The sequence below is a fragment of the Stegodyphus dumicola genome, chromosome 3 (genome assembly GCF_044657685.1).
Source record: "Stegodyphus dumicola isolate Sdum_Otavi_A_Nest chromosome 3, ASM4465768v1".
Taxonomy (NCBI): Eukaryota; Metazoa; Arthropoda; class Arachnida; order Araneae; family Eresidae; genus Stegodyphus; species Stegodyphus dumicola.
In genome coordinates this window covers 203,117,423-203,128,857 of record NC_140770.1, presented here as the reverse complement: position 1 = coordinate 203,128,857, position 11,435 = coordinate 203,117,423, and positions in this window count along the sequence as shown.

The window sequence follows — 11,435 nt, the reverse complement described above, 5'->3', positions numbered from 1 at the left end:
GACGCACCAGTTGCGCCGACTAATAGCGCTGTTTCGGGACTGTGGCAGATCGGTTAAAACATTGAGCACGAGTATTTCGATTTGGATTTAAATCCCAGCGACTGACTACATGGGAGTTTTCACAGCTTTACCCGAGGGGAAGGTCGCCTCGTGTGGGTTTTCAGGTTGTGCTTCCCAAGACGACTGGTCCGAAGGCCTGTCATTTTAGAAAGCGTATAATAATAAATTTTTATTTCAGCTTGTAGGTTAAGAAGCAAAACATTATTACATATGATGTACGAACGGGAACGGGTTTCATTAATATTAAAAGAGTGCCAGATGCATCAAAATATTAATCTACTAATGGTGTTTTCTTGACATCACTATAAATAAATGACGCAAATTTTTTTTTATTCTTTTAAATGCGAACGATACTACAATACAATAAGTGCCGCTTATTGTCATCACGTTTGCCCAAACTGTTTCGATAACATAAACCAAATGATAATACTAAGGGATGAGAAAATAACCTTTAAAATATCACTGCAATTTAATTGATTAAATATTATTATAACTAGAAACATGTAAGTACGTATTTTATAGCATTTTAATTATAGAAAAAGTCATTAATAGTTGATCGTCTGAAACTGTAACTCTAAAGTTCATTTATGAACTCTTCATATTCATAATGTTTCTGGTTGTTATTTGATCGATGCTGTACGCCTAATCTTAAATACAGTAGGGTGTCCCTCATCTCAGTATTTGTAAGAAATTCTCCGATTTCATCATAATCTTCTACAGAAATTTTATAGGATAATTTTGTTGGGTTTATTTCAGAAAGCAACTGGCACTTACTTATCTTCTGTCACTGATCCTGCAACTTGAGGTTGTTTTTTCGTCAATATCCGCTCATACATTAAATTCCTCACAATTCATGTTATTATTTTATCCACGCTTTGGAGACTTATCTTTGTCACTTGAAACTTTCTATACTTTTTGGTGACACTAAATTAACTTGCTTTTTTTTATTATTATTTGCTAACCGTGTACCTGAATCTCTAGCTGCAATTGTTGCAATTAAAGGTTTTTTGTTATTATGAATCAATCTATTGATTCATGTGTGTAGTTAGTTCACCCTAAAAAAAAAAAAAAAAAAAAAAAAAAAAAAAAAAAAACTAGCCCAAGCCTCTCTATATATTTATTGTTGCACTCAGCTCAGCATGAGGCGACAAATGGTGATCAGTGCACATGCTTAATAGGAATCAATCCAAGCAATTTCAAGAGAAGAGGACAATTGCTTCTATAAAAATATCTGCTGATAGTGTGTGAAATGAATCTTAGCCAATATTTCTTTATTATTGTGCGTATTCGATTACTGTAATGTATTCTTCAGCCATTACGTTCCAGCAACGGAGATTACTTTAATGTGTTCGTCCGTAATCACGTTCCAGCAACGTGCGACTGTATGATTTTTGTGCATCCAGGTGTTTTGTGCTATTTGGTACCTGTTTCTTCCACAAGATGAATATTATATGTGTGCATTTGTCAAGTGGGTGAGTTTTATTTTTCTTATGTATTTCTCATGCTGTAGAAAGATCATTTGAATCCAGGTCCTGACATCACTTGTTTAGTGCTTCTTATATGTATTTAGTGCTTCTTCACGTGTACTGTAACTGCATTCCTGATCTGCATCATTTTATTTTCATCTGTGTTTATGTATATGTATTACTGAAATGTCTACTAGCGATTTTCCAACTGCTGATGACAAGCAAATGGCTCGCGTTGCTGTAAAACCTGCTCCATTTTCCCGTAATGACCTCAACCTTTGGTTTCTTACAATTAGACGCTCAATTCAAGCTCGGGGGCTATAACACGCGATGACACGAAATTTTCTAACGCTGTTTCTACCCTCTTCACCGGAACTTTACAGTCAGTCCGCAAGGTCCTTCTGAAACCCCCCTCGGGTAACAAATACAATTAACTGAAAAATAAATTAATTTCAGATATGAGTATATATTTTCAGTATATGAGGAGTCTGAAAATACTAAACTAAAGCAGCTGTTACAGGATTTGCAACTTGGCCATGTGCTCCCATCCTAGTTATTGCTAAAAATGCAGGAACTTGCAGGTGACAATTTTAAATCAAATGTTTTACAGTATTTGTGCTCAACCGTCTTCCGCGCAGTTCTCAGGCTATTCTTGCCACTAGTAACGAGAAACTATCCCAGCTGGGCCAGACAAAATTCATGATATTCTCCAGCCGCAAGCAAGTTCAGCATTCCAGTGTTGATGTTTCATCGTCCAGCAACAAATCCGGGAATTATCATTGCAGATCGCTACTTTGCAGACATGATATCAGTATTATCCGCGCGGCAGATCAAAGTTTCGGAACTGTCATTATAGGGACTACCAACGCACGCAGTCTAGTAAGTAAAAAAGAAATTTGTTTCTATCACTCTCGATTTGGTGATAAAGCGCGTAAATCTCATCCAACAGACCTCTTTAAACTAAGTAGGCTATCACTCAAAGCCACGAATGGCGGCGGTCAGTGCATTAATCGATTATTTGTAACTGATAAATTGGAAGGCAGGCACTTTCTTGTTGATACAGTAGCGGGCATTTCAGTCGTACCTCTCTCTCGCGCGTACCAAATTGAAACGATCACCGGGAAAATTAAATTTATTTGCAGCTAATGGATCAAAAGTCGCAACATTTGGAGAAATATTAATGTCTTTAGACTTAAGTGTCCGTTGCAAATCTCAGTGGCCATTTCTCATAGCTACGGTTTCGCACCCAACAATTGGTGCTGACTTTCTGCAAACATTTTCTTTTGCTTGATATTAAAAGTCGACAATCACACAACCTCTAATGTCACTAATTTTTGAATTAAATTAATTTCTACTAATACCCCCTTTCCACAAACTACTTGAGCAATACCCTAACGTCGTCGGCTTGGAAACCGGCAAACCAACTGCTGACCACTGTATTGTACTTCACATAAAGACCACTGGACCACCAATCTTTGCCAAAGCAAGGCGTTTGCCTCCTGAGAAATTATGGGCCGGAAATGAAGAATTTAAATATATACTTGAACAGGGAATACGTCTGCCCTCAGAAACCTTATGGGCGATTCCACCGCACATGGTTTCCCTCCCCCCCAAAAAAAAACGGCAACTGGCGTCCTTGTGGCGACTACCGACGTCTTAATTAAGTTACTTTGCCTGACACATAACTGTTTCCTAGTAGTATTTGTATACTGTTTCCATGCAAGTCTTGAAAGACAAAAATGTTTTTTATGCATTCGATGTGACTCGTGCTCATCATCAGATTCGATCGCATTCAACGCAACTGATATACGAAAAACTGTGGACTTTCGGATTGTTCAAATTTCCTTTTATGACTTTCGGGTTATGTAACGCCGCACAAACGTTTCATAAATGAAGTCCTTCACGTTTTACCGTAATTTCGGGTAGAAAAGTCGCCCTGGCGTATACGCGGCAACAAAACATTGCGAAACATGGCACTTAATATTCATTTATTCAGTAATTCCCTGCCATATTGGTGTAATCATCATCAATAATATTTTATAACATTTATAGCATAAGTATAGTCAATAATATATATTGTTGCGTGCGTACGGGTTCGTTACGAAATGAATGCACAAGTCCGATGAAAAATGAACAAAATTTATTATTATCACAACAAATATGCTTAAATTTCCTCAAATTATCGTGCAGTATTACAATGTCTCACAGAAGTTATCTTTTAACTACTCAAACGTTCAATAGAACTTTACTCAAAACAGCTGAAGAAAGCTAATCCGCGAATTCGCTACAATCAAAAAAAGCAGTTTTCTAAACAATAACAAACTAAGAAACTAACTACTCGAACTGAGAAGTTTTCCTCCTTTTATAATATTTTTAAATCGCTTGCGAGAATTTTCTGGTACTTTCTCGAAATCAAAAAGACATATTTATTTATTTAATATTAAATGCACGTGCTCTTGTATTTTGAATTTTCCGGCTTAGCTTTCTTCTTTTAATATTCGTCACGCGCTGCACAGTGCGGGAAATGAAACCATTTAATTTATAATTGAACTAACATTAGTTTTTTTAAATACCAAATTCGTAACACTGCCCCCTTCCCAAGGACTGCACGTCCCGGGCAGTACAATCCCTGGACAGGAATTCAAACTTATAACTGAGGCATAAACATTACATTACAATATCAAACAACATGAACAATAAATGTAATAGATAACTTAAACAAATCAAATACTAAATGCATATCAAATACTAAATAAAAATCAAATCAAATACACATTTAAAAACAAAAAGGACCATGGTCTTATACTATTTACAAATATTTACATTACGTACTGTGGCCATAGTAATGAGTTAACCTGTCGTAATAAACGACTTTAGGTTTAGAGTTCGAAGACTTACGAATCCGAACCACGACGTCATTCAGCCTGTTTAGGACTGTGTACGGGCCATCCCAAGGTGACTGTAATTTCGGACAAAGTCCTTTCCGTCGAGTCGGATTCCACAACCACACCTTGTCTCCTTCGAGGAATTGATGTTCAGTAGCTCTTGTGTCGTATCGAGTCTTCATCTTCTCCGTCGCCAAGTTGACTCGCTCTCGTGCAAAGTTGTACATCACTTCAAACCGGGCCTGGAGATCTTGAATATATTCCTCAGGTGATGAAGGAGCATCCGGAGGGCGACCAAACAAGAGATCACAAGGGAGACGAAGGTCACGACTGAAGAGCATCTGTGATGGGGAATAGCCGGTAGTCTTGTGGACAGCACTGCGGGGCAAGCCAGTAAACACAGTGGTAATTTCCTGTCCCAGTTCTGTTGGTTTCTGGAAACCACTAATGAGAGGTTATTAAGGATTGTTCGATTGAACCTCTCTACCATGCCGTCCGACTGGGAATGTAATGGCGTTGTTTGGGTTTTGTCAATGCCGAGTAGTTTCCAGAGTTCTTTGATTACTGCCGACGTAAAATTTCTTCCCTCATCAGAATGCAACTGAAAAGGCACTCCGAACCTGGAAATCCAATGCTGTATCATCACCTCAGCTACTGTAACAGCCTCTTGATCAAGAATAGGGTACGCTTCAGACCACTTGGTAAAGTAATCAATGACAACGAGTATGTATTTGTTGCCATCAGCAGTTTGTGGCAGAGGTCCCAAGATGTCAAAGGCGATACGTTCAAAAGGCGCCCCTACATTGTAACGTTTCAGCTTGCCTCGGCTGCGTCTCTTCGGTCCCTTCCGACCTGCACAAGCATCGCAAGATCGGCACCACTTTTGCACGTCATCCTTTGCATTATTCCAGTAAAAGAACTCACGAACTCTCTGTAAGGTCTTCATTATTCCAAAGTGACCTCCTGTAGGGCTGTTATGTAGTTCTATAAGGACATCAGGAATCCGGGATCTTGGAAGTATCAGTTGCCATCGGAACGTCTTCCCATCATCCGATTCGAATTCCCGGTAAAAGACGCCGTTTCGAATGCGAAGTGAATCCCAGGGTGCCCAGTATTGTTTTGTTGTAGGACTACAGATAGAAATGTCCTGCCAAGTAGGTTTTTCTGTTTGATGACTCCATTAAATCAATTATGGGTTTAATGTCGCGGTCTTCAAGCTGGTCTTTCCTGACTTCATCATCACTCCACGGGTCTCGATCAGCCGATGTTGATGTTGTAATTTGCCTTGCGACCGAGTCAGCACCTCGTATTTCGCTTCCACCCTGGAACAATATCGGCAGCATTCTTGGCAAGGTCGTCTAGACAGGGCGTCGGCGTTCCCGTGTGATGATCCCTTACGATGACGGATAGTGATCTTAGAGTCTCTGTATCCACCTGGCTATTTGACCCTCAGGATTCTTGAAGTTTAAAAGCCAGGCCAATGAGGCATGGTCCGTGCGGAGGAGGAATTTTCTGCCGTATAGATAATGATGGAAATGTTCTACAGCTTTGACTATGGCGAGCAACTCTTTTGCTGGTGACACAGTAATTCCTCTCCGGTTTAGACAGGCACTTGCTCCAGTACGCCACTACACGTTCTTGGCCATCTATTTACAAACCGCACCAACACTTTCATTGCTCGCGTCCGTGTCGAGAATAAATGGTCTGTCGAGCTGAGGATACGTCAGGATTGGAGCAGATGTTAAAGCTTCCTTTAAGTTCTTAAATGCATCCTCGCATTCTTTTGTTCACAAGAACTTTTGCTTGATCTCTGTCAGCTTGTGAAGGGGTCTTGCGATGGAAGAAAAGTCCTTCACGAACCTCCTATAGTAGGTGCAAAGCCCTAGGAAGCTTCTCAGCTGATGGACATTTTCGGGACGTTTCCAGGATTTAACGGCTGACACCTTTTCAGGATCCGTGCACACACCTTCTGCAGAGATGACATGTCCCAAGTAAGTCACTTCCTTTCGGAACAATTTGCATTTAGCGGGACTCAGCTTTAGATTGGCTTCTTTCAGTTTCTGAAGCACATTTCTAAGATTTTCTAGATGCTCTTCAAAACTCTTTCCGACGATGATGATATCGTGCAGGTATATCAGACAGGCTTCTTAGGAAAGACCTTTCAAAACAGTCTCCATGAGGCGTTCGAATGTTGCCGGCGCATTACACAGTCCAAACGGCATCACCTTGAATTGCCAAAGCCCTTGTCCCGTAGTAAATGCCGTCTTTTGTCGGTCATGAGGGTGTATTGCTACCTGCCAATACCCACTCTTTAAATCAAGCGTTGGGAACCACTTGCTTCCAGAAAGTGTCTAGAATGTCGTCAATTCTAGGAAGAGGGTAACTGTCTTTCTTCGTAACCTCATTCAACCGGCGATAGTCAACGCAAAATCTTGTTGAGCCGTCTTTCTTTCTGACGAGAACGATGGGAGATGCCCATGGACTTGCTGAAGGCTTGATGACATCGCCTTCTTCCATATCTTTTAACAGTGTTCGCACCTCTTCCTATTTAGCAAACGGTAGACGCCTTGGATGTTGCTTGATCGGGGGATGATCGCCGGTATCTATTCTATGTTGTGTTAAACTAGTTCGACCCACGTCAGAAGACGAGCGGTAGAAAACAACTTGAAGATCTTTAATGACGCGATCGGCAGCATTCCTCTCTTTATCGTGTAATTGCGTATTCTGCAATAACTCCAATGTAATGCTCTCTGAGAACACGGATTCTGGGATGTTACTCTGTCTTTCAACACTGGTTACTGGAGTACATGTTGCAACCACTTCACCTTTCTTAATAACTCTCGCCTTCTCAGTTACATTGGCGACTCTCACCGCGATAACCGTTCTGGATAGGTCGACGAGTGTTGAGGCTACTAGTACACCTTTCGAGCTATTACAGTTATTGGGATATTCTATGATGCCGTAGCGGAAATGTCTATTTTCGGCTATGGACCCAGGAAGTAAAAACTCGGTTCTTGCGGGTATTGTGATATCATCTTGAGCTGTAATCTTGTGGATAGATTTCACTCCATTCATAATTCCGAATAGAGCTATGTCCTCAGATGTAGAATGCAATTCGTTATTTTTAAAATCCAAGGAAAAATTGTATTTCCTTAGAAAGTCCAATCCGAGTATGCAAGAATCAGTGATCTCTGCTACATATGCCGTGGGATGGTAAGTGGCACTTCCAAACGTGATGTTAACGTTTACTTTTCCATCGATGTCGATCTTCTCACCGAACACAGTCTGGAGGGTAACGCAGGGCGGCGTCCAGATAAGTTTGTTTCCCAGTTGTTGAGCCAAATCTTTTCGGATGATGGTAACGTTGGCTCCTGTATCTATCGTCATATTGCAGGGAACTCCATTAATATGTCCTATTATAAAAAACCTATTACTGCCGCCTCTCACTGCAGAAATCTGAAACGCTTTAAACTGGGGCTTTTCATTATCTGGCAACCTCCGCCCCGCGAGATGGCCACTAATTAGTTTCCCTGCTGCTTGCTAGGAGCGGTCCTAACATCCGTGCCCTGGGGTGTTCTGCAGTTCCGCCGTATGTGTCCTTCAGCTCCACAGTTCCAACATTTTAAGGTCGGTTTCTTTTCACTGATATTTCTTCTCAAGTCATTGAGTTGTCTGGTTATATCGTTAGTTGTGTGTAACAAGTTAAAAAATGAAAGGAAATGTATGAATAAGATAATTCGCCTTAGTAGATATATTAGAATAATATAATTCAACTAAGTATAATAAGATGCACAAAAAAAATCTTCCCCAATTAGTCCCTTAAAAAGATATTTATTGTAATTCGATGTAACTAGATATACTAATGTAAATATATTGTTTGTATGAAGTACAATGTACAATGAAAGTTTGTATGTATGTTCGAAGTAATTATGTTATATTAATCTGCCATAATCCAACATTTGTTAATAGGTTAATTTCTTTGTAATAATTGTATACTGTGTCTTTGTAATTGTATATTCAATACGTAAGTCTAGTATTAATGAAAAATTACTATGTAAATGTCTTGGTAGGCTAGCATCCGATGCGGGCCAACTAAAAGCCCAGCGGGGTACAGTAGTGCGGCGGAGCAACACCTGTAAAAGTCACTGACGAAGTTCTGGTGCTCCATCCACTTTTCCCTGTCCCTGGTTATATCGTTTAGACGAACAGTGACTTGATCCCTTAGCTCCTGCAGCTCTGACTGGGTGGCGGTCTCGAAGAGTGGCTTGCTGGGCTGCCTCAAATTTCATGGCGTACCCTAAAGCGCTTTTCAAATCTTTAACATCCGCCCTTAGCAGTGCTTTTCTGTATTTCAGGGTCCCGGATGCCATCGATGAAATATTGCAGGGACGGGATTTCTCTTGCTTCTGTCGGGCACTCCGAAAAGGCGTGATGTGACAGCCTTTCAACATCCGTGGCGAGCTCCTGAAGTGTTTCGGTTGGCTTCTGTTGGCGGGATTTTAATTGAAGCCTACTGTAGTCTTTCAGGCATTTCTCCCCAAAGCGCAGCTCCAATGCGCCGGATAGAGCTTCAAGTCTAATCTTTGGTTTTCGGGAAGAGTCTGCAGGATATCCGTTGCGTCTGCTCTCAAAGAAGCGGCAAGATGACAGGCCTTGGCTTGGGAATCCCATCCATTCGCATCCGCAACTATAGAAAATTGGGTCTTATACACTTGCCAGGATGTCTTCCCATCATATGTGGATAGCTTTAGAGATGGACGAGCAGGCATCGGTAAGAATTTAAAATCATCACTCCTGCTGCCTGCCGTCGCTACGAATTTCTTTAAAGTATCCATTTCTTTGGCAACTGCAGAAACTCTCTCATCAATTTGTTGTTTAACGGAACAAACTCTTCCTTCTATTTCTTCTTTGACTGAATCAACTCTGTAACCTATTTGTTGTTCCACGGCCGAAACTCTGTCTTCTATTTGCTCTTTCACAGAAGAAATGTTTTCTTCAATTTATCCAACTTTAATTTCCACCGCGTCTATTCTGCCTTCCATAGCCTCAAATTTATTTTCTATTACGCAGCTAATTTCTCTTTTCATTTCGTTCTGACCTGCTTTCATCTCGTCTTTAACGAATTTCATCTCGTCTTTAATGGATTTCATCTCTTCCTTAACGGATTCCTGGCCCAATTTCATTTCCTCCTGATAAGATTTCATCTCTTCTTTCATTTCTTCTTTAAACGAGGCAAACGCTGATATCAACTGCCTTAATTGCTCTTCCATCGCTCTTGTTATTGGCATTCAAATCCCACTTCTGACACCAAAAATTGTTGCTTGCGTACGGGTTCGTTACGAAATGAATGCACAAGTCCGAGGAAAAATGAACAAAAATTATTATTATCACAACAAATATGCTTAAATTTCCTCAAATTATCGTGCAGTATTACAATATCTCACAGAAGTTATCTTTTAACTACTCAAACGTTCAATAGAGCTTTACTCAAAACCACTGAAGAAAGCTAATCCGCGAATTCGCTACAATCAACAAGAGCAGTTTTCTACACAACAACAAACTAAGAAACTAACTACTCGAAATTTATTCTTTATTCTTATTTTCTGATTCACCTCAGGTATACAACTACTTTGAGTTTTGACCTGTTCAATCTGTGCAGCCTATGAAGGCCATTCACGGTTTTTAGTACATTAAGGTGCTACTGCCCCTCGCCCGGGGGCGTGACATTAGAACAAGGTGGAATCATTCCGTGGCGAAGTCAAGCTGAATATACGAAAATTGGGATATTAGTACTTGGAAAACAAAATCATCCAGCATTCAAGTCCATGCATGATGCATAGACTTGAATGCTGGATGATAGCGTAAGGCTGGATGGTTCGGTCAGGATAGTAGCGTAAGGTTACTGAGATAGGGTGCGCAGTCCAGCAGGTAATCAGGAGTAGAACTACAGCAGTGGGCTTGGTGAGATCACAGAATATACAGTCCTTAACACATATTAATTAATTCGGAGTCTCTAGCCTGCTTCCAGGCTAATAGCCAATTTTGGCAGTAACACAGTACTTGGTTAAATAAATAAGGTTAGATAGAGCACAAAACACAACTTCATATGTACACTATTTACATACTTACATCACCACCGCGCATTATGGTGAATTGACCGAGGTCTCTTCACCACGCTGTCCACCGTAGGGTCATAATTACCGAGTTCTCTTAGCGTGTGCATTGGAGAATTATCCATTTTTTCGAAGATGTTGTGCGCCTCCATGAGGATTTGTTCAGGAATGGGCTTTATTTTCAGGTCTGTATGAATGACGCTATTTCGTACAAACCAGGGCGCCTTAGTGATGGCTCTCAAAATTTTGTTTTGAAGGACTTCTAGTTTTCTCCTATCCGTTTTACTAGCAATTGCCCACGCTGGGGCGGCGTAGAGCATAACTGGCCTAATCATAGTGAGATAGATCATGCGCTTAGCTTTTAAGCTCAATTTCGATTTCCTACCTATAACAGTATAAAGCGACATGAAAACTCCGTTTGCTTTATTTACTTGGTTGGTTACGTGCTCTTTGAAGGTGAGCCTATCATCTAGGGTAACTCCCAAGTACTTTGCGGACGAGCAAACTGGAATCACATCCTACTCTATCTTGATATCCGTGTTCGTAGTGACATTTCTTCTGTAGCGACGGAATTGGACAATTTTAAATTTCGCGGGATTAATTTTAATTCTCCAAAGTTGACACCAAGCAGCTACTATGTTGATGTGAAACTGTAGGTTAGTAAGAGCAAGTTGGGGGCTTTTAGATTCCGATAAAATCATCGTGTCGTCTGCATATTTCAGGGTTTTAGCATTCAGTGGGTTGAGTAAATCATTAATGAAAATGTTGAATAATTTTGGGCCAATAACAGACCCTTGCGGGACGCCACTGGCAATGATTTTCCTTCCGGAAAGGGAGTCTCCAACTCTCACCTGGAAGGTTCTTCTTTTTAGGTATGAGATGATTAACTTCACAAGGCTGACAGGAAAAAG